This window comes from Thrips palmi, unplaced genomic scaffold (genome assembly GCF_012932325.1).
Source record: "Thrips palmi isolate BJ-2018 unplaced genomic scaffold, TpBJ-2018v1 HiC_scaffold_4, whole genome shotgun sequence".
Taxonomy (NCBI): Eukaryota; Metazoa; Arthropoda; class Insecta; order Thysanoptera; family Thripidae; genus Thrips; species Thrips palmi.
This window is the reverse complement of record NW_023144631.1, coordinates 8,126,209-8,146,935: the sequence shown is the minus strand read 5'-3', so window position 1 is coordinate 8,146,935 and position 20,727 is coordinate 8,126,209. Positions and strand designations below refer to the sequence as shown.

At 66.6% G+C, this 20,727-nt stretch overlaps 1 protein-coding gene across 3 annotated transcripts in view; it reads left to right on the top strand.

Moving 5' to 3' along the window:
* The first annotated feature begins 5,837 nt into the window (after nt 1–5,837).
* LOC117649374 (axin) overlaps nt 5,838–20,727 on the top strand; it is a 39,187-nt gene continuing 24,297 nt past the window's right edge. The window contains exon 1 of one of the 3 annotated variants that reach the window (XM_034392065.1): nt 5,838–6,089. The gene's annotated coding sequence lies outside the window, so the exon portion shown is untranslated. Of the gene's footprint in view, nt 6,090–6,132; nt 6,255–20,727 lie in introns of those variants that run through there. The other 2 variants (XM_034392068.1, XM_034392067.1) reach the window with 2 other exon arrangements.

Sequence of the window (20,727 nt, the reverse complement as noted above, 5' to 3'; positions counted from 1 at the left end):
ATGCTAAATATTTTTGAATCTGTCTACTGTCTTCAATGAAGTTTTCAGATGAACTGTCAATTTTTGTTGTTTTTATTTCCAAGCACTTATTTTGATTCCTTCAAATTCCCCTGTAATCTTTCTTAATTTATGAGATTTTCTTTGGTTCATTTCATTCAGTTTATTGTTGTGTGTATCTGTGATGTAAAGATGCTTGTGAAGAAAATAAACTGATCTTACAACCAAACATAAACCCAGTATTTTTGATTCACCTTTTGATATGTTTGAAATCATGCTTGGGTTGCATTTCCACCATGAATCTAAAACTGAATGGATTAGAGGGTCAAAAACTGCGGTAGTCACTGTACGATGACTGCGCCGTGCGGTAGCTGGTGTCGTAGGCGGAGCTGGGAGAGCTCGGGGGGAACTCGACCTCTGGCTCCGTCTGGATGGTGCCCGTCGTGCCCGTCCAGTCGGAGGCCGTCTCCGAGAAGGACAGGCGGCGCGGGATGGCCCCTGCGCGGAGCTGGGGCCGGGTGCGCGGGCGCGGGGGGCGCGGCGCGATGCGGGGGGTGGAGGCGAGGGTGGCGTCGAGCGGGGCGTGCGCAGACCGCGTGCCCGGCGCTCCGGGCCTGCCGGTCTCGCTGACCCGGAACCAGCCGTGGCGCACCGGCGGGGCGCGGCCGGGGGTGGCGACACCCTGCAAGCAGAGGCCCAGGACGACGTCAGCCCGCCGTCAGCGGCCAGGCGAAAGGCAAAACAAGTGCTTAGGGACGCGGATGGGCTGGGCTCTGGGCTCACCCTGTAGGAAGCCGTGGCCACCGTGCCGTCCGGGTACACCGTGGCGCTGATGGTGGCGCCGGGGACGCCGGGCACTTGAATCCCTCTGCGAACAAGACAGGGGTATTCTCGGAGTACGCCTCGACAGGCGGCGGCCGGCCAGCGCGGCGCGTCAAGGCGAACTGGGCGAGGAGAGTCGCCTAGACAGCCTAGACTCCTGGCCTAGGCAACATGGTGACAGCCGTGTCGGGCGTGTGGCCTATCCCGCGACCCGCAGGCGCTATCCGCCTGCCCGACCCGCCCGGAGGTCTCGAACGTGACGGCGCCTCGCCTTGCCTCGTCCTTACCGGAACGTGCGCGGTTGTCCTTGTCCGCGGGGTGGGGGCGGGGGCGGCCAGACCACCTCGTGCGCACGAGAGGTCGGCGTGGACGTGGCCCCCGGCGGCCCCCAGTAGATCCCCTGTGGCGGTCTTCCCGGAGGCAGCTGTCGCGGTCCGCGACGCCGCGGCGGTCTCTGGGGGGCGTCCGGCACGGCCATGGCGACACTCTGCGCGCCGTGGGGGCTGTCGTACTCCGGGCCGTAGTGCAAGGCGCGGCGGGGGCCAGCGCGGGGAGCCGGGCTCGGCGTCCAAATGGAGCTGGCGTCGGTGGCCGTCACCGGGGCTGCAGGACCACTATCAGCACCAAGCGCCCGTATGTCTAACCTCATTATCCTGATTGATCCTTGCCTGCGAAGCACGGGACGAGGGCGTTGTGGCCTCGCGTGGAAGGAGTCCAGTAGCTGCCCGACTGATCGGCGAAGCGAGCTGATGATGGTTCCTCCATGCTCTCGCTGTCGTCGAACACGAGCTGCCGCCGGACGGGGGCGCCCCCCCTTGCTGCGGCCGCAGGGGTGCTCGTCGCCATCCTCTGGCCCGGCCCCGGCCCCGGCCCCCACGACGACCCGGAGCGCCAGGTCCGTGACGCTGCGGACTGCTGCGGCGTCGAAGAGGCACCCACGTCGCCAAGCTGTAGGGACATCCAAGCTGCTCGGGATCTGCCGGTTCGATTCCCCGAGTTCGGCTCCCCCTGTTCGCGGCCAGACGCCAGACCTGGAAGTGGCGCTGGTCCAACATGCTGTCGCTGACGGCGCGGTGGATTTGGCGCTGCCGCTGGTCCTGGCGCGTCGTCGTCGGCGCCGTCTTGAACAGGCTGCCTTCCATGTCGTCACCGATGTTGAACGGTCGTCGGGGGCTGCGCGCCGTTCCGGTGGGGGTGGTGGCTGGGGGGCGTGGCCGGGGCAGCTCGTAGTCGTCGGTCTCGTCTACAAAGCGCGCCCCGAGCGAGGGCTCGCTGGGACTCGAACCCGCGCCGCTCGAACCGCTAAGCATGGCCTCGTTCAACACGCTGCCGGCAAGCCAAGAGAGGCGAGTCAAGGGGTGAGCCCCCACTCTGCGGACCTGCGGCTGGAGCCTGACAAGTGTACCTGTCCATGGTGGAGGTGGCGGGCGCGCTGGCCGACCTGGACAGCGAGTAGTTGAACGGCCACCCCCCGGCGCCCCAACTGGCGCTGGGGCCGCTCGGCTCGGTCGCGTCCGTGCCGTAGGTCTGGCCCAGCGAGTCCCAGCCCGGCGCGGCGGACTGCCCCGACCACCCGGCGGAGCCACCGTAAGACGCGTACGACGTGGCGTACGAGCTGCCGTCGTCGTAGCCGAAGGCCGCCCGCCGCGGGTACGCCGCCCCCGCCGCCACGCGCCCCCGTTGCTGCCCGGAGGGCATGGGCAGCGCAAAGGCGGTGACGGGCAGCATGGGGTGCGCCGCGCGCTGCCACCCCTGCTGAGGGCGGACGGCAGTTCAGTCGGGTGTTCGAATCCATCCGGTCCAGCCAAGGGCCTGCCGTTCGTCGTGGACCTCACCGGCGGGCCGCCATAGCCCATGTGTGCACTGCCGCCGTAGGGCGACGAGGCGAGTGGGGGCGCGAAGGAGTCGTCCGTGCTGGACGCGTACCCCCTGTACATGTCGGCACCTGTCCCCCTGCGCACCGAGAGAAGCGAGGCGCTCACTACGGCGGCTTGGCTTCACTGCCGTTGTCGTCACACCGTGCACAGTGTGCCACACCTGGGACTCTCAGCGACGAACGGCGAGGCGGGTCGTGACGGCCCCGCGGAGTGTTGGTTCTGGGGCGAACTCTCGCCGGGCACCACGACGGCGTCCCTGGACGGCGTGCTGATCCGCAGGCGGACGTGGGACCGCGGGGCGCTGCTGCTGGGGTGGCCGGGACCTCGGCCCGCTCCGGACGGCGGCGTCTGCTCCGCAGGTGTGCGCGGAGACGCGGCGAGTTGTGATGAGGGCGCGGCCCGCGAGTACTCGAACGCGTCGGACACGTCGAACGCGCCCTGGGCCCCCCAGAAGGACCCCTCCGCAGACGCCGGCCCCGCTACCGCTACAGGAATGGACCATGGGTCTGCTCCCGCCCTTGCTGAGGGCGACGCCGCCCCTCCCAGGCCTGTGGCACCTGCAGGAACACAAAGGCGTGCTGTTGCTGCGCACTGCTGGCACTGCTGGCACTGCACGTCGGGGTCCGGGTTCCTTTTCCACGACGGGGAGGCCGGGGACGAGACCGGGACGGGGCGCCGGCGTCAAGGTGTTTGGTCGCGAGGGATAGGGACTCGACGGCCTCGGCGCCGAGTCGGCGGGTCCGCGACGTACATGCGTGTCTGTTGGGTCTGTTGTTGGACGCCGCAGCGTCGCCACCTGTTGCAGGGCCTCGCCGCCCCTCGCCCAGGGCCTAAGGGGCCCCCCACCCCGGCCCCGGCCTCGGCCACCTCGCATGGCCACGGCGAGGCAGTCAGGGAGTCAGGCTCACGGCGGCGATTTCAATCTGGCATTACGATCACTGTGAATTTTGGTGGCGTTGACTGATAGGCTGGGCCATGGCCGGGCCTCGCGGCCTCGCGGGGTGCGGGAAAGGCGGGGCATTGTTGCGGAGGCTGACAATGCAACTGTCTGCTTGGTGCAATTTAAGCGGCCGGCGTCTACGTGCTGATCCGGAGCAAGTGCAGCGAGAGACTTGGCGGGACTATGAGACTACCCAACTCTGCGATGACCTGCTCAGCTGGGCGCCACGTCTCCCCGCACACGGCCTCCAGCGGCACCTCCGTCAGCTCGCCCCGCACGTCCTTGACCCACACGGTGGCGGGGCTGTGGCCGAGGCGGCCGAGACCCTGGTCCGCCCCCAGCGGCAGGCCGGCCTCGGACACGGCCGTGCCCTCGCCGTAGTCCGCGAAGGGCTCGTCGCGGGGGCTCGCGTCCTGCCACAGCGAGCTGGGCGGCCTGCCGACGAGCAAAACCGCGTCATTTTTGCAACAGCAAGGGAGTGGATGCGAGTAACGGGGACTTGCCTCTCTGCGGACGGCAGCGTGAGAAAGCCGGGGTTTGCCACGAGCCAGTCAATCCCCTCGCCCTCGTGGGAAGACAGCCAAGGCACCGAACCGGAGCCGGTGGTGCCGGCCGGGCCGCTGGTGCCGGAATGACCGGAAGGCTCGCTGGTACCGGAAGGCTCGGGTGGCTTTTCCGGAGGAACCACCTGGATCCGCCGGTGGCGGGGCACGGGGCACAAAGCCGCACAGCTTGAAAGTAGGGCTCGATTCCCGACGCCGCTGAAGATCCAATTATTTTACGGTGTACCAGGCAAACTCACCAGGACCTCCGGCACAGCGGCGTCCACCGCACCGATCCAGCACGATAGCGGCTCCGACGAGAAGGCGTAGTAGAAGTGGCTCTCGTCCTCCCTGTTATCCTGCACGGCCAGGAACTGCGTCCCGCCCGCGGACACCTCCACCTGCACCGGCTGGACGCCGTCGTCGGGAACACCGTCCTTGCGATCGGCGTCGGCGCCGGGTTTGGCGGCAGCGTCTGAGGACACGGTGGTCCCGGCGTCGGGCTCGGCGGCAACGTCGGAGGTCTCGGTCGCCCCTTCGGGGACCCCTTCGGTGGCCTCGGTGATCTCCTTCTTCTCCTCCTCCTTGACAGTGGTCGGCTCGCCAGCACTGCTGCGCTTCTCCTGCTCCAGGGCGCGCGCAGTACGCGTCAACCACGCCACCTAGGGCGAGAACGATCACCGCTATCATGCATCCTCGTCTAGCTGTCGATTGCACTGCGTTGCACCGTCCCGGTCCATACCGAGTGGTACGCGGGCAGGGGCGGCAGGCACGGGGACGCCGGCGGCGTGGCGAACACCCCCAGCAGGCGGCCTAGAGTGCAGCAGACCAGCAGCTGCTTGAGGTACTCGTTGTGCACGCTGGATCGCGACGAGGACAGCACCAGATACCACTGCGCCGCGGTCGCCCTCTCTGGGCAAGGGAAAGGGGAAGTCCTACTGACTACGCTCTCCAGTCTGGCTAGGCGTGTGTTCAGAGCCTCGCTCGAAGGCCGTCAAGTCACCTTGAACGGAGGGCAGCGTGGCGGCGAGGGGCTGGACGAAGCGAGAGTAGTAGTTGAACTCATGGCGCAGGCTGCTGAACTCATGTCCGGTCTCGGAGTCCTTGACCTCGGTCACCCCGAGCGCCCCGCCTCCCCCGGGCTCCGCGGTGTCTGCCGAGCCGGCCATGCCATGGGTCCGTAGGCAGACGCGTCCTCATTCGAATTCGAGGGGCAGCAGAAGGACTGACCCTGCCGATTAGAGTACCTGCCGGTGACATGCACGTAGGCGGATGTTAGAGGCTTTCTGGGCCTCCGGTAGACGGGGCAGCGACGCGCCGACACTTTTGCCAGGGGCGGTACGCGAACAGTGTCCTTACCACGCGGAATTCTGGATTTCGGCGGGAAAACTGCGAGCGCGGGGCCCGGCTGGCAGAGCGGCTCGCGGGCGAAAAGGTTGCCCGGTGACGAACGGCACGGCATTGTCGGATGTTCAAACCTCAGTGCGATCGGTACGGCCACGTGCTCCGTCATTTGCCCACATATCGCATTTGTGCGTTCAAGTTCCTTCAGTCCGCAAGCTGCAGGGGCGGCCCCGCCGCTCTGGCCACCGTAGTTCTGTGTTCAGTCAACCGTACTTTCAGCTCGCCACCCGATTGGTCGAGGATTTGAATGAGCTTGGAAAATCTGCCGGTAGAGCGAGACTCACAACATGTCTCATGGAAGTGCAGGACTGCGTGAGAACGTTACACTTTGTTTGTGTTGACATGCTAAGTTTCCCTTCTCTATCTGTGATTTGAAGATTTTAAGCTGTTCTTGTTACGTTTATCTACACAATGTTTTAGTGCTGTTGTAAGATGATTATCGTCTTCCATGATTTCAACGTTTCTTCCGTCGATCTCGACTCCCAAGGGATTGCAGGAATTTCGAAGGTGAGCCACGAAAAGCATTAATTTAAGCACTTACTCTGATTCCTCGCCGGTTTTGAATCAACATCATTTGTTTGGCACAATCTTGTCAAGGCTCCCATAACCTAGTTTTCGTAAACACTGACTGAACTTGTACTCATGAGTTTATTTTCGTCTCACCTTGAATGAGTGAGTAACGTTGTATTGATGAATTTTATTGTCTGTCACGTTTTGTTCGTATTTTATCACGGACTATTTTAGAAGTGAGCAACACCTTAGCATTGTCTGCTAGTCATGAAAGAATTGGATTCTTTGTTTTACTTTAGTAATTTGGGCCAACTTAGTTGGGGTTATGTTTCTCTTGATTGACCATTTTTAATTTACATACCGAATAAGTAACTGTTTTACTGACGTTTTGGGATTTAGAGTGCAATCTTGGTATACAAGCAGTGGCTCTCCTTTTGTGTCAAGTCACCTTCTCTCTTCTCTGTGTTAATTTTTTTTTTCATCTGCCTACCTTGTCTCACATTGTAAACATAACCTATAAGTGGCTGTATTGGAATGCCTGTGCTGTATACCCCCTACCTTGAGGTCAAACACCTGTGTGTATGTCTCTGTGTCAATATGATTTGGTATTGGTTTTATTCGTAAAACTCGTGAGAATAAGCAAGTATTGTTCATTTTGCACATACATTATCCTTGGCATAGTCCCTGACCATTTACTAAGATTCTCTATGAGTACGTAACAAGAAAATGCCCTTCTGTTTTTCTTTTGTGACTTGTCGTTCTTTGTCATTCTTTAATTTGGTGTTTGTATAAAAAAAAGAGAGTGGCAAGTTTTAAATCCCATTTTATGAATGCAGTTTTGGGATAGGTAGTTATTAAAATTAATTAGCTTGAAGTATTGCTTACTTGATATGTGCCTTGCCGGACTCTGTTATGTCTACACCAAGTTTCCCCTAGTGTCTGGAAAAAGCGCATAGCACATGCTATACAAACTCGTGACTGCAGCAGCTAAATCAGTGAAACATGTTCTACCGTACTGCGTCTCACATTCCTACATCATCAGTCGGACTTTCACAGGCATTCTGTACTCACTGCATCTGCGATTATTTGTATCTGAAGCTGCCAAACACAAACTTTTCCTGGCAAATGCAATTCCTTTTCTGTCAAGGGAAATTGTGTAAAACTGATGGCAGTGGCTCACCCCAACAACCCAGTCACCTGGCATGGCACCCTTTCTCCCCCCTCTCCCTCCCCCGGTCCGTCCGCGTGAGGGCCGAGAGGCGGCACGCATGTTCCTGGTGGGCGTGGCGCGGCGCGGCGGGCAGCATGTCATGAGCGGCAGTCATGACACCTCGCCTCGCCACGCCACGCCATTACGTGCTAACGCCACGAGGAATGCGGCCGGGCGTCCCCGTCCGCCCCTGCTGCCCCTGCTGCCCTGGGGCCCTGGCCGCCCTGCCCTGCGTGGGACCGCCGGCCGGGGTGACCGGGGCCGCCTCGCCTCACCTCGCCTAGAGTCCGAGGTGCAAAGGTGTGCCAAGGCGCCCCCGAAAGCACCCGCACTCTAGACCGAGTGTTAAAGTGAGGGACGGCCGCCGTGTGTGTGTGTGTGCGTGTGTGGTGGCCGGCTGGCCGGCCCCCTTATTGAATGCAGTGCACCGTCCCCTCCCCGGCCCGCTGCGCCGCTGCCGCGTTGCAGCGCTTGCAGCTCCTGCAGGGCGTCATTATGGAGGGAGGGCGGGGTGCGTCCGAACCCCGCGCGTCCATATTTTGTTGGAAGGTGCCTCTATAATTTGAGGCTAATGCGTTTAGTTAAATGCTCAATTTGGGTAGCAGCCGACCAGTCGGGCCGGAGCGCCGGAGCCGAGTCCAGTCGGACCGGACAGTGCGGCCATGGGGGCCGCGCCGCGTAGCGCCGCGTCCGAGTCGTCCGAGCCTCTTCCACCAGACGGCCTGGACGACGGGGAGAAGGACGAGGAGGAGCGCGTCGTCGGCGGCCTCGGACGCAGCCCCGCCTTGCGCGCGGCGCGCGGCATGGGAACTCAGGAAACTCCTGTATCGCCTGCGAGGAGCTAATTCATTTCATTGGGAGGGAGAGGGGGGTGCCATCTTTCACGCCGGCCGCGCGCCGCGCCGCGCCCCGCGGGCCACGCCCACTCGCACGCGGAATTCGTGAAGCCCGGCCGGCGGTACGGCCAGGAATGTTGTGTTTGGCCGTCGGCCCCGCGTGCCCTGCCCCGCGCCTCCCGCGTCTGCTGGGCCGGGCTGGGCTGGCCGCCGTGGCCACCGTGTTGCACTCGCACGCCGGCAAGGCAGGCAAAGCAGGCAAAGCCGCGGGGAAGGGCGCGGAGCGGCGCGGAGCTGCGGGCGGGACTAGCAACCACCAGCAACAGGCGGCAGCGTGGCGGGCCTCTTGGCGGGGCGCGGCGCAGCCTCGGCTCGCCGTTTGAACCTCCGCGGCGCCTGGCTTCTCCCGGCCTGGCTCACTACGGGCCGGTTGGGTCCTTTGAAATTGAAATGACGGGGAATCTGTATCAGTAGGGGCAGGGCAGCGCGGGGTAGGGCAGGCCACGTCGCGGCGGTCGCGGCAAGCAGAGGCAAAGCGCCGCCCGCTCCCCTCCGCCGGGCCAGGCCACGCCACGCCAGTTCCCTTTGAAGTGAAGCAACAGGTTGCGGTCCCCGCGGCTCCCCTCTCCATATTGGCCGGGATCAAAGCCACCAGAGCAGCTTTTAGCACTGTAATCCCTTTGACGTGATCCCGGCGGCCGTGTGGCCCGTGTGGCCCGTGCGGGCGGTGCGGTCGTCCTGTCCGTGCGCCAAGCCGCCAGGCCGCGGCCCTCGTTGTGGTAATGGCGCGGTGGCGATGGGTGTGTCGCCGTGCGGTGGCGGTGGCGTGCGAGGCCGCGTGCGTGACCGCCAAGGCCGTCGCAAGGGCCGCGGTCCAGGAGCCGCTAAAGTTCTGGGCGCCGCCGGGCGCCGCGACGACGTCTCTGCGGACGGGCATTGTCGGGACAACTTGACGGTCTTCTCGGCCACAGTGGGGTTGGCCGCGCTGCTATTATAGTGGCCCGGCGGTGCGCGCGCCGCCCTGTGCGTTGTGTGCCGAATATTGGTCTGGGGCTTCCCTCTGCGGTCTAGCGAGTCGCTGCGCCATTCAACGTCCCTGCCCGCCTCGCCCCCTCGCCCGCTCGCCCGCCTGGAGGCCTGCCCTGCCGCGGCAAGGACCCGTGGCAAGGACCCGGGCCTTTGTGTCCACCGGGCTTTGAAAAACTGGCAAAAATAAAGTGCCGAAGTGTGTGGCCAGAAAAGACCGCGAGGTGAGAGGCGAGCGGAGACCGAGGTGTGACTCCTCGTCGGCGGCGTGCAGATCGTTGGCCGCACCTGTCGCACCGTCGGCGTTGGCGCGGGGTGCCGGGTGCCGGGTGCGGGGTGCGGGGCGCGGGGACAGGTGCGAACGGACTGGCCGCCGCGGTGTCGCGGGGCGTCGTGGGCCTTTGATCAGCGCAGCGCCCATCCGCCGCGTCGCGCCCCCGCGGCGCCCTCGCCGTCCTAGAGTCCTTCAGCGTGGCCGCCAAACCGGGCCGCGGACCGCCTCGTGACCACCGCACCCTGTGATTAGGTGCGCCTTTGTGACGTGGCCGACGGCCTCCAGGTTCAGGGCCTTGCGGGGCCCCGGAGGAGGGCGGGGCCGCGGGGGCCGCGGGGTGGGCGGAGAGCGGAGACCACCCGGGCCTGCGATCGGGGCAGGCCGCGGCGCGCACGCCTTTTGGTTCACACCTTTGTGTGAAGAGCCCTGCCCGCCGTGCCTGCCGGGGGTGAAGTGGTGGCCCTGCCGTCGCCTTGCCGCCGCCCTCCCGCCCTGCCCCGCCCTGCCCCGCCCCGCCCCGCCCTCTGGTCGCGATTCCCTTTGATGTAGCCGCCCCGCCGCCTCGCTGCCGCCTCGCCGCGCCCGGGGCTGCCACGCGCCAAGAAGCCTCGGCCCGCCTCGGCTGCCTCGGCCCGGGAGAGGGTCGGAGGATGTAATACATTTGTGCCGATTTGCCGAGCGGCGTGGCGCGGGAGGTCCCACAGTGGAGGTCCCCGTCGATGTCGTCTCTGATGACGCGACAGATGGGGCAGGCAGAAGGAAGCGGCCGTGGGCCCCGTCGGCCAGGGCGCTGTGACACTGGCAAGCGTGACGCTTGCGTGACACTGGCGTGACGCGACACTGCCCATTTCCGCCGACGGCCATTTCTTTCGCGGGCCCGGCGAAGGAGGGCCGTGCCAGATTGCAAATGATGCGTCTTCGCCGCGCTGCTGCCGCTACACTGCTGGCGCGCGCGGCGACGGCTGGCTGGCAGGGCGGCCGCTGTACTTGCTAATTGAAATGTGCACCTTGATCCTTGACAGGTGCCGTGCCAAGGGGCCGGTGGGCCGTGTGGTGGGCCGGTCGGCCGTGTGGTGGGCCGGTCGGCGCGCCGGCAGGGTGGCCTGCGCGACCTGCCTGCGCGGCCTGCGCGGCGGCGGGCCTCTGATGATAGGGCGGCTCCGCTTTGCCGCTTGCCGCGGTGCCGTTCCCACGCCACCCGTATTAATCCCCCCCTCCCCACGAATTAAAATGACGCGCCGCGTGCGTGTCACACACGGAGCGGGGCCGGGGACGACCAGCAGGCTCGACACCGTTTTCGTCGCTCTGTCTCGCTCGCACTCGTGCCCCGTCCCGTAGGGCCGTAGGGGTGCGAGAGAGACAGAAGAGCGCCGTCGGCGAGGTGCTCGTGGCGGTGGCTTGCCTTCGCCTGGCGGCTGGTGCGAGGTGTGCGCGGTGGACGCACACATGCACCCGGGGCGTTGTTGTGGCCCAAAATGACGTAATGAGCGGGTTGCGGGGCGCGGCGGGTGTCGTGGGGGCGGGGCGGGGCGGGCGGGGTGTGAACACGGCCAGGCCGGCCCGCCTCTTCTTCTCGCATCAAAGCGGTCCTGCCGCCGTGCCACAGGCCGTGCCCGCCACCTATGCCTCGCCGGCCTCGCCTTGCAGCCTTGCAGCGCCGCCTCATTTGGCGCGTATCAAGGCGGGCTGGCCGCACCGGGCCGCACCGGGCGGCGGGGCCAAATTGAAGGGGGATTGGCGCAGTTTGGGGAAAGCCATGCCGCCATGCCCTTGCGAGGCTCGGAGCGCCAAGCGTGGCAAGCGCCAGGCCAGGGCGGCCAGGGCCTTGGACCGGGCGGTGTGCACTACTCCCCCCACCCCTTTCTCATTAGTGCTAGTGCGATACTTGATGGCCGCCCCACGGCCCCAAGGCGAGCACAGCACCCAGCGAGCACAGCCTGCCGACAGGCCGGCGGTTCAGTAGTGTTTGCCGTGCTCTTTGCCGCCTCATGCCAAAGAATGAATCCGAAAAAAATGAAATTTTTTGGCTTTGTCAGCGGTTGGCGTACAGGGTACGGGCGTCGCAAAGAGTTTGAATGTTCCTCCTAGTGCGGGCTTCCCTCACTGTGTATTCCCTTCTGCGCCCTGGCGGCCTGGCGGCGACACCCTCCACGTCGGGGTGGCCGAGGCCGGGCGAGTGCGATTAGTAAGGGTTTACTGATGTGCCGTGGCCGAGGCCCGCCGAGGCCCTGTCGGTGTGAAAGGTCCGCGCCGCTCCGCCCTCTCTGTCGCACCCGCGGCCGCCCTGGCCAGCCCTGGCCTCCGCGTGGCGGGGGGAGGGAGACGGCGACTCTCTTTGATCAGCCGACGGTCGCGGCACCGGGCCGCACGCCGCACCACGCCGTACCGGCCTTGATGGATTTGCGGGCCGAACGAATCAAGCGGCCTCCCCTCCTCCTTTCCCCTTCAGTTCCTTTATCTGCGCCTTACCGTGGCCGGGGAGGGGGGTGGGGGGAATCGTCGGCGGCACCGACACTCCGACTGGGAGTCGTAAAAATTCAAATTTCCTCGATTGTCGTATGGGAGCGTCCATGTGTGACGCGCCTCGGAGGACGAGGCGCCGATGCCGCGCCTTATCGTCACCCCCTCCCCTCCCCTCCCCTCCCCTCCCCTCCCCTCCCCTCCCGCTGACTGGACGGCTAACAACGCCTAGAGCAACGCCCTGCCCTTGCCGCGGCTGGACCCTTATTGATTGTGCTGGCCTGGCCGTTTCCGTCTCGGTCTCCTGATCCGCCCCGTCGTTCGCCGTGCAGTGCTTTTGCGGTAAAGTCACCCCGCCCCGTGCCCCCACTGCCAGGACTGCGAGGACCCTGCCGAATCACGATGCATGTTATTCAGCCCGGCGGTGCGGCAACCCGCGCGACGCGATGCCGCACCCGGTGTTTTGTAGATTCATTACAGTGTCGTGGCTGCCTTGCCGCCACCGAAAAAATGAATGGCTTTGTTATGCAGAGCGCCGCGGCGGCGCTGCGCCCTCTCATAAGACGCCGCGCCCCGCCCGCCTTATGCACGGACTTTTATTCTTTTGAGGCCGGGGCGGAAATGACATGCATTCGCGTGTAAAAATCGGCCGACCGAAAAGGAAAGGCCGGCCGCGCCTTGGGCCGCGCCTAAAGAGCCCGGCTGCCGCAGTGTGTGCGTGTGTGTGCGTGATGCGTCCTGATTCGGTTTAGCGTATCGCAGGGCGGGGCCAGGGCGGGGCCCTCGGTGGCTCGCTCGGCGAGGCGGTGGGGCCCTAATGGACTGATTGCACCTGTTTGTTTGCTGCCGGTGATACGCGGTGCATTAGCGGCTGCGCGGTGCCGTCGTCGCCGTGCCCTCCGCGTCGTCTGGGCCTCGGCCGGCCTCTGCCGTCGCCAAACGCCAAAGTGACGGTACGGCGCCCCTCCCCCGTGGGCCCTGCTAGCCCTGCTAGTCCTGCTGCGCCCTGCGCCTGCACCGCAGGCACTGCAGCCACGCGACATTTAAATGCGCGCGGCGCCGCGTCCAGCCAGGTCGGCGGCCGGCGGCTGTCAGATAAAGAAGTGCGCCGGCGTGGTAGCGAGACGCAGGGCCAAGCGGCGCAAGCGGCGCAAGGCACGGCCGCGGGCCGCGGCACGCCGGCAGGCGGCACAGCACCGCGCCGCCGTCAAAGGCCGGGGCGACGGCGCGGCCCTCTCGGCGCGCTCGAGTGGCGGCCGGGGAGGGGGAGGGGGCGCTCTGTGGGAGACAGACGCCGCCGTCGGCACGCCGTGGGGCCGTAGGCCGTAGGTGCCCCGCCCCGCGCTGGTCCCCGCTGGTCCCCGTGCCGCCAATCGACGCCGCGCCTCTCCGCCGCCGCGCCGTGCTCCGTGCATGCCGGTACTCTATATATGGGCGGCCCTCGTGGCCGTCTGAGTGGGAGCGACGCCAGAGACGGTCGGGCGGCGCCCCCTTATCAGTTCGGGGGCCTCGACGGCCTCGGCGGCGGGGAAGGGGGCGGCGCGGTGCGGTGCGGGGAGTACTAGCCCGCCGGGTTTTCGGCCAGGAACCAGGGTCATCCAGCACGGAAGCGTGGTCGAGGGCCCGTCCGGGGGCACCCACTTGACGAGCACAGCCACCGCCGTGTGGCGGTAAGACATAAAACGGGTGGGCGCGGTTAGGACGGTGAAAGAGGGGCACTCGGACCTGACGAGGATTGATCTGTTATTGGTTTGACCTCGACTTACTGGATGCACGCCCCCGCACGCGCTCGTGCTCGTCGTGCTCGCCGTGCTCGGCGCTGGAGTGAGCTGAGTGTTGCTCCCGTTTGCCGCTGGCGCGGTGCCGCGGAGGCGCGAACTGGAGATGTGTCGTCTCTCCTCTCCAGCCGGCCCTCGATTATGCATGGCGCTGGAGCACGCCGACACACACGTTGAGGAACACTTCCCTCGTGTGGGCGGCGAGGAGGAGGGGAGGTCGCATGACCTAGCCCAAACCGCAGCCCGCCGCAGCCCGCCGCAGCCCGCCCACACCGTGTGGGCCACACGCCCCCGGGCCGCACCGCGCCGGTGCCCAATCAGCCCCCGGACACTACGCGCCGCGTGGACGCGTCTCGTCTGGGCGGCCAGGGCCTCGGCCAGGGCGGTGTGGGCGGTGACTCGCAGCTTGGCCGCAACAGGTGTTGCTGCGGCGTGCGGCCTGGAGCTGCCCCGCGCCGCGCGCCGCCTAATGAAGTCAGCCGTCAGAGAGTCAAAGCCCCTGGCGTGGCCTGGCCGCCCCCGGCGCACTCCGCAGTGTACTACACACTAGCCAACGGACACCCGGGTCGGCACCCGGCTCTTCGCGCACCTCCCGAGTCGCCGTCGTCATCGCGCCGGCGGCCAGGTGGCTGAGCAGGGTAATTTACGGTGGCGGTCGAAGGGCGACAGGGAGCGAGAGGGAGCGAGAGGGACAGGCGGAAGGGAGATGGGCGAGAAGGGCCACCGCGGCGAGGGCCATCAGGGCCATCGGCCCGCGAGGAGTGAATAAATGGCAGGGTAGTGATTTTATTGCCGCACGAATAGGCGTCAACTACACGATTCAACATGACGCACGCCGCGCCTTGCCGCGCCGTGCCGCGCAGGGCCGCCGCCGCTTTGCGCTCGGGGCGGGGGGGGGGGGGGGGGACGGGGACGGGGAGGGAAGGGGGAGGCGGCGCGGCGCGGCTACTTCAAAGCGGCGGCGAGAACAAAGCGTGTGGCGGCGGGACCCTGGCGGGGCGTGGCGGGGCGTGGCGGCCGGCAGCAAACCACACGGAGTGTTGGGCCCTCCCCCTCCCCTCCCCCTGAAATGCCCCGCGGCCTGCGAGTGGCCGCGGACACGCCGCGAGGAAAGGGGGAGGGGGGAGGGAGAAATCCCGACCTGGTCTGCACGGCCACTGCCACACCACCACCACAGCCGCACAGCCCCGCGCGGTGAAGCGGTTCTTCGCCTCGGCCCGCCAAAGAGTGGCGATCGGCGCGAGGAGCGCTCTAACGAGCTAACGGGGAGTCGGGGAATCGAACCCGCGACTCGCGGCGGAGGCGCCGCTGAGGCCATCGACGTGGACACAGTGCAGGCAACGCGGCAGCCTACTGTACCGCAAGCCTCTCGGCGCACCGCCACACCCCGCAGCCCGCAGGCCGCCGTTTAGGCCAGCCAGTGTGCCGCCGTGCCGCCGACGGGGATAGAGCCGTCAGTGCTGCTTGCCATGCACGCTCCGTCGCACGGCCGCGCCGCGCCACGCTCGGCGGCGCCCTCCCCGCCCCTCTCCCGGGGAGACGCTCGCGCCGGGCTCCTGTTGTTCCTGCGGGAGGTCCTGCAGGGCGGCACGGCGCGGCCTAATACCCCCCCCCCCTTTTTGCTCTGATGGGTGTCGTGTTGGTCCCCACCTGCCCTGGCTGGACGATCTGGACCGGGCTGGACCCGCTGTGCGGACTGTGCGGCGCGTGCCGCGTGCCGCCCGGAGCCCGGACGGCCAGCTGCGGCCCGGGGCGGCTCGGGGCACAAACGGAGAGGTGTCCAGCACTCCTTGAGCTTTAGCCGCTTTAGCCGCAAGCTGCCTTAGCGGCACTGCGTGGCACTGCCGCACCCCGCCTGGGGGCGGCTGGCGGACAGGGAGCATTGTCTTGGTCGCTTTGATCGCCGCCGCCGGTGCGAGCCCCGCCCCGCCCCACCCCACCCCGGCCCGCGTGTCGAATCGCCGCGGAGGGGACGAGATGCGCCCGAGACGTGCGTGCGTGTGTGAGTAGGAGTACGTGTGTGTGTCCCCAGGTTCGGTGACTGGAGTGCCCTAGCGTGAAGCCCTAGACGGCGGGTTCTAGAAGCTCTTGATGGTGTGGACGAGAGGTCGTGCGTGGTGCCTGGTGGTGCCCAAGAAGAGAGCGAGAGAGAGGGAGGTCCTGGATTCCGGGCGGCACTCCTTTGATGATCCGCGCCGTTGGGCCGTCGAGTGGAGTCGCACCGGGTCCGCTCGGATCGGCGCAGCGCGGCGGCAACGCGGCGGCAGTGCCGTGGAAGGAACGGAAAGGAAAGGAACAGACAGACCGAGTCAGGTCGGACTCCTCACTCCGCTGCAGCTGCCGCCGACACCGGCGAGCTTTGCGCCCTACCCGGCTTTTTCCATACCGCGGCACCCGTTGTGCTGCATGCTGAACGCAGTTTGAGTCTGCACGGAGTCTGCACGCAGTCTGCGCGCCCCGCCGCCGCGCTTGAGATCTCTGTCCGCCGGTCGGCCGGTTCGGTTATGGCGATGCCGGCTTGATGCCGGCGAGGCGAGCACTAAAACTGTTCCCATCTCGCCTGGCCGTTTCGCTCGCCTCATATGCACCGGCCGGCGAGTGCGGCGGTGCGGCGGGGCGGCGCCGGCGTGCGTGCCGCCAAAGGCTTATTGAGAGGCTTGACCTACCTCGGCGCGGTGGGGTGCGGTGCGGCCACAGAGGCGTAACGTCGTGCATGTGTGAGGTCCCCCGTGGGTGTGCCTTGGAGATTAAATTGCGTCTGATCCGTTCCCCTCCCTCCTCCGCCTGCTGCTCCCTTGGCGGTACTTGCTCGAGGCGCTGGTGGAGGAGCAGGGCGAGCAGGGCGAATGCGCGCTGCGCGCGGGGGTGGGGTGCGAGGCGGTGCGAGGCGGTGCGAGGTGTGGGGCACCAAGACGGGGCGGCGTTTATCACGTGTGCTCTGCGTCCAGTCGACGTGTCAAAAAGGAGTCCCCCCCTCCCGCGCGCCGCCTTTGAAGCCCCTCCAGAGCGCCTCCGTGGCGGCGACCGTCGCGACCCCGCGGTGCACGGGCAGCGCGCAACGCGGCGCAACGCGGCGCAACGCGCACGCCATAGCCGTCGAACCGGATGGGAGGAGCTAGACGCGATTCGGGACCCCAGGGTCCGCGACCGCGAGGGTCCCGTCCCGATCGTCCCGAGGCCAGGGGCGGCGTCTTGGTCTTGGGCCGACTGCAGCTTGACCCGAGCGAGCACCGCGCCACGCCACTGCTAACCGAATTACCCCGCCGGGGTGCAGGCCGCACGGCCAATCTAGTTAGTTAGGGTCAGCTTGACCTTACCACGACGGCACGCTGACAGAGTGGCTGAACACAATGACGCTTCCCCGTTTCGACGCTTTCTTTTCCACTCGTGGAGCGTCCTGTACGGGTGCGAGAGAGACGGAGCGAAAGGAGTGGCGCTGCAGCGGAGTAGTGTAGGGAAATGGCCCTCGTCTGACCGCGCGCTTGCAGTGTGGGCACTCTGCTCTGGCCCGGTTATCGCCTTCATTACGCCCTGCTTGTGGTGCTGCGCGGTTGGCCTTCCGATATTGCAGCCCGGCAAACACCACTACTACCCACCTGCCTGCCTGCCTGCCTGCCTGAAGGGTTGGCTTGTTTGCCCGCGGGGTGCTCGCCTCCGCGCCGCAGTGCGCCGCAGTGCGCCGCACGCCACGGCCTGTTTGCGGTGTGCCCCCTTATTACACCTGGACGTGCTGCTGCCACGCAGCCCGGCCGACGGACGGACGGACGGACGGACCGCGGCGCTGGAAAAAAGGAGCGCGTTTCTGCGGGTGGACGGCGGACGGCGACTGAAGCGTCGTGCCAGCACTTTTTCCGCGTTTTCCCCCCGTGCTCGATTTATGCCCGCGCGTACGACGGCGAGCTGCGAACGGCCGCCGCGTCGTTTGTGTGTCCTGCTGACGCCGCCGGCCTGCCGCCGGCCTGCGCCCTTAGCGGTCCCGAGGGTCGCCGTCGGGGTGCAGCTAACGAGGAAAGGACTGGCCGAGGCTGGCTCGCGTGCAGCCCGCGGCTTGGCCTTGGCGTCCGCGGCGCGGACATGCACGCCGCGGTTCGGGCTGCTTGCTGCTTGTTGCGCGGCCCTGCACCGATTCCTTGCCCGGCCCGCCCGGCCTGTGATCATCGCCGGCCTAACACTCCGTGCCACTCCGTGCTCCGTGACGGCCTGCCATTGCGCGCCGTGCTCGGCCCGCGCGGGGGAAAAACTAGAGCTGCCTTTGTTTTGGGCTCGAAAAAAGTGAAGGCTGCGCGTGGCCTGCGCCGCGATCGGCCGCCACCTTACAATCGGATGGCCGTGACGAATTTAAAATGTCGCGCCGCCGAGTGGGACTCGAACCCCGGGCGGGCAGCCGCGGGCGGGGCGGCGCTGGCCTGGGCTTTAGCCCTGTAATCAGCACGGCTCGGTTCGTATTGGGGCGCCGCGTCGGGGCGCTTGGCTTTGAACGCACGGAACGCGGAATGGAATGGGGAGAGATTGCAGCGGTTGGTGATGGCGTCGAGGCCCCGCCCTGCTTCGCCCTGCCTCGCCCCCACCTGGTGTCCTCCGAGTCCCCCGTCTCCTCCCTCGGCCCCGCGGCCCCTCGGGGCTCAGCTGGACACCCTCGGGCCCTCTGGGAGGAGCGCGTCTTTTATTTTCCGGACATTTTTTCCGCATCTTGTTCGGATTTCCACTTCATGGCGTCGACGGGGCGCTCAGGGGCTCGCTGCCGCCGTGTGTCCGCGTCCCCTGCCCGCGGGCAGGGCCTGGCAGGGCGGCAGGGCCTGGCAGGGCGGCAGGGCCTGGGCAGGGCGGCAGGGCCGGGCAGGGCGGCAGGGCCTGGAGGGCGGCAGGCGGGCAGGCGGCAGGGCGGGCAGGGCGGCAGGGTGCAGGGCGGCAGGGCCGGGCAGGGCGGCAGGGCCGGCAGGCGCAGGGCCTGGCAGGGCGGCAGGGTCGGGCAGGCGGCAGGGCCGGCAGGGCGGCAGGGCCTGCAGGGCGGCAGGGCCGGGCAGGGCGGCGGGCCGGGCAGGGCAGGGCCTGGCAGGCGGCAGGGCCGGCAGGGCGGCCAGGGCCGGGCAGGGCGGCAGGGCCGGGCAGGGCGGCAGGGCCGGCAGGGCGGCAGGGCCTGGCAGGGCGGCAGGGCCGGCAGGGCGGCAGGGCGGGCAGGGCGGCAGGGCTGGCAGGGCGGCAGGGCCGGGCAGGGCGGCAGGGCCGGGCAGGGCGGCAGGGCCGGGCAGGGCGGCAGGGCCGGGCAGGGAGGGCGCTGGAGCCGTGGCCGTCCAGGGAAGGGTGCGCGGGCCGCGGGCCCATACAGTGTAAGACAATGCGGGCTCCCCGCGGCGCGGTCCCGCGGCCATAACGACGCGGGGAAGATGGGTGGCTGTGGGCATCGGACGCAGAGCCGCGTATCTCTGACGGGGACCCCTGGGAAGCCACGGCAGTTACGCCTTGTCGCCTTGGGTCACAGCCTTGTGTCCGGCGACTCGCCGAGCCGAGGCGATCCGATTCCGTCCCGGTGTCCCTTTTGCCGCGCGTCTGCTCCGCGCAACGCGTTTCGCGGTTGCCGCCGTGCATTGCCTCCTTTGCGGCTGAGGGAGGACCGGTGGCTCCGATCGGCACATCGGCAGCTGCTCCCCGCCGCCTTCCATTCGTCTTTGCCGCCCGAGGGCCGCCCGGGCCGCCCGCCCGTCTGCCGGGGGAAAGGCGACAAGCCACTCCATTCACGCCGCCTGCTTGCCCGGCCCGGCTTGCCTGCTTTACATTCTCAATTTAATTTGTCCGCCGCGCCGTCGGTCTCCTCTTTTTCGCCAAGGCGTTATAGATTCGTCTTCTTTTGTGCGAGCTTCTTTATTTCCCTCTCGCTCTTGCCCTTTCCTCCGCTCTTCTTTCTTTCTCTCTCTCTCTCCCCCCGCCGCGAGCTCATCCCTGTTCCACTCGAAGAGCGTGTCGATCACGGACGCGGCGCGCGGCGGACTGGGGCGGTGCGAAGCGAAATGTCCCCCCGCCCTCTTTCCCGTCACTTCGCAGCGAAGAAAAACACGGATGAAATGCATGTTGGTTTTGCCGCTTTGGCCCTGTGCGGTAGACACTTAGAGCCGATGATCGGGGGAGGGTCCATCATTGTGTCTTGGAAATCTCCCCTCCCCCACTACGAACCATTGCGTTGGTGGGCAGCCGCCCGCAATACTTATGACACGTATTATCATTTCCTTTTTCTTCAAATGTTCGCCCTGTGACTCGGGCTTCTGACAGTGTAGTGCAGCGTGTCACGAAGGTGGCGGCGTGTCTATAACGCCCTCATGCGCTACGTGACGGCCAAGTGGGATGGGCCCAGGGCTCGGCCCAGGGTGCGGCCGCCCGGCCCGCTTGGGCTTGCTCCAGCGTGTGTGGTGCTCTCCATTGATGACTGCAGCATGACCCGTTATTTTGTGTTTTTTCAATCGATATTGTTGCTCGTGGGGCAGAGCGAGCGAGCGAGTGAACGAACGTGCCGGAAACGGCCTGGGCCTCGTCCTGGGCGAGGACTTCCTGCGTTTGTTCTCCTTTCTGGCCCCGCGCGCCGTCGCGGTGGTGGTGGTGGTTTCTGGCGGTGTACTGACGGCGCCGCGTCTCGGCACGACGCGTCGCGAAGCCATCGACGTCGCCGTCGTGGCCGCCGCGTCCCCGTCCGGTTCCCGCGCGGTGCAGTATGACTTGCTCGACGGCGCCCCTCAGGCCTTCGGGCCTTCGCTGCGCCCGGGCCGCCCGTAAACGCGTCACGTTGTCAAAGTTCCCCTCCGCTTCCCAGGGGATGCTGCCGATGCTGGCCCCGCCGCGTCGTCTCGTCGCTCTGTCTCGCTCGCACCCACACGGCACGCTCCGCGCGCGCGACAGAGACGGAGCGACGGATCCTCGGAATGAGTCTGCCGGTCCCAGTGCCGGGTTGGGAGCCGGGCCTGGTCAGCGTCCATCATGCCGGTCCACTGAGCACGGCCCCACGGCTGGTCCCGTCCCGTCCCGTCCCGTCCTGCCCCGTCCGCCGTCTGGCTGGCCGGCTGGT